The following is a 2300-nucleotide window of genomic DNA, read 5'->3' on the forward strand; positions in this document are numbered from 1 at the left end:
TGGTCAGGTGGGGGATGTTTCAGAGTCATAAATGAAAGCAGCTGTGGGGAGGAGCCAGGCGCTGTCTGGGTGCCAGGCCGGCTTCGCCTTCACCTTCCCTCTGTCGCTTAGTTGACCCCCATGGGCTCTAACCTGGGGACACTGACTAGTCCTAAGACAGGCTTAGATCTGGCAAGGGGGGTGTGGAATGGTTTTGCTGTTAGTAACCCTGGGGTCCAGGGAGCCTCGGGCGAGATGCTGGCCTCAGCCAGAGGGTTCCAACTGTAGCTCCGCCGAAGGGCACCCAACCTTAGTGATGGGCTGCCTGTCCAAGAATCCTGGGGGCATGCAGCTCGCCTGCTGGGGCACTGTCTGCTTCCAGCCCATTCCCCATTCCCTCCAAGGCCTGGGACCACAACTCCATGCCCTGCCACTGGTGGGAAGACCTCATTTGGCCATGGCACCCTGCCCACCTCTCAAGATCCAGCCCAGGGGCAAAGCTTACGGAGCCCTTTCCTGGGAGTGGGCAGCCCACAGAGGCAGTTCCCGTCCCAGGCTGCCCCACTCCTCTTCCTTCCAGCCCCAGGCCTAGAAAACGCATCTGAGATGAACCGGGCCTGAGCTCTGAAGCCTTCCCTTTGCTCTGCCTCAACTTCCTACCTCTCTGTGGCTCTGCTCCTCTCCCAGGAAGAAGCGCCATATCCAGGGCAGGAAAAGGCTTCCATTCTCAAAGGCTAGTTGAGAGCTGTGAAAACTGTGGGTGAGGCCTCCATAATTCTGTGGCCTGGGAACACTGGCACTCTCTCTCCATGTCAGACCAGCTAACCCGAAGCCTGCATGTGTCAACATGCATTTCGGGACCTGACAATCTGCTCCCCTCCACCCTTGCTCTTGGGCCTCCAGATCAGGAAAGCCCTGGAAGTTGCTGATTTTCAGGCTCTTCTCTGCTCTTTTTCTCTTAAGACTCACCCTGCCCCCGAATTCTCCTGCTGACTCCCCTTGCCCTCTTGTTTCCAGCCTGGGAGGGGCAGCCACTCCCTTTGCCTTCCCCAGGCCTGCCCAGCCCTCCCCCTTGTAACTCTGCCTGTGGAGGGAGGCTCAGGGGCTTTTCAGCACTGGGCTGGGAGCTTGGTCCAGGCTGAGCTTGATAGTGAAGGTGCCACTGCAGTCACCTGTCACTTTTGATTCACATCCCATCATCTGCCTTAATGGCAAAGGTGCTGAGCCCTGAGGTCAGAGTGTCTCAGCCACAACTGGGGCAGATGCTGATTTTTTTTTTTTTTTTTAGACTGAGTCTCGCTCTGTCACCCAGGCTGGAGTGCAGTGGCATGATCTCGGCTCACTGCAACCTCTGCCTCCTGGGTTCACGCCATTCTCCCGCCTCAGCCTCCTGAGTAGCTGAGACTACAGGCACCTGCCACCACGCCCGGCTAATTTTTTGTGTTTTCAGTAGAGATGGGGTTTCACCGTGTTAGCCAGGATGGTCTCGATCTCCTGACCTCATGATCCGCCCGCCTTGGCCTCCCAAGGTGCTGGGATTACAGGCGTGAGCCACCGTGCCCGGCCCAGATGCTGATTTTTAAATGCTCCTGGCTCTCCTTTCTCTTTGCCCCATTCCTGTTTCAGGGCCAGCTGGCTCATTGTGTCCCCTGACACTCAGCTTTCTCTCCAGGTCATACCACGGGCTCACTGAGATTGTGAAAAAAACAAAACAAAACGAAACAAAAAAACTAATGTGATGATTAGATGCACTCTGAGATTCTTGGGCCAAAAAGCACTAGAAAAGCCCCAGCTGCTGGGGTTCCCCCTTGGTGGGAGGTGCAGGGCACAGTGTGATTGGGAGTAGGCCGGGAAGCTGCTGATGCCACTATGCATGTGCTCAGAGGGGCTGTCTAGTCCCAGGCCACCTTCTAAGAGTCACTCTAATGAGACCGATTTTCCAATAGGCTACATTGGACACACAGAACACAGCAGAGGAAAAACATACACACTTGGCAGAGAACAGCAGAGAACACCAAGGGCTGTGCGTTCTGTAGCTCTCAGTAATGGGCCATGGGTATCTGATTTAAAAGGAATTGCCTATGTGACATGGATGCATCTTAACCCATGAGGGCTCTGTGAGCTCATCCCAGACTAGAGGTTTGAGTTCCCATCAGGTAAGACTCCTTTCTGAATCCACAGCAAGCCTCAGGGTGGAAGGAATGAGGGGACAAGGTGATGGTTCCCTCTAGGTGTTAGCCCCTGGAGGGGTCTGTAAGACCCAAGAAAGGAAGACCCAGGGCAGGGAGAGAACAGATGCCACCCCGTAACATTCACCACGA

This window comes from Nomascus leucogenys, chromosome 15 (genome assembly GCF_006542625.1).
Source record: "Nomascus leucogenys isolate Asia chromosome 15, Asia_NLE_v1, whole genome shotgun sequence".
NCBI lineage: Eukaryota > Metazoa > Chordata > Mammalia > Primates > Hylobatidae > Nomascus > Nomascus leucogenys.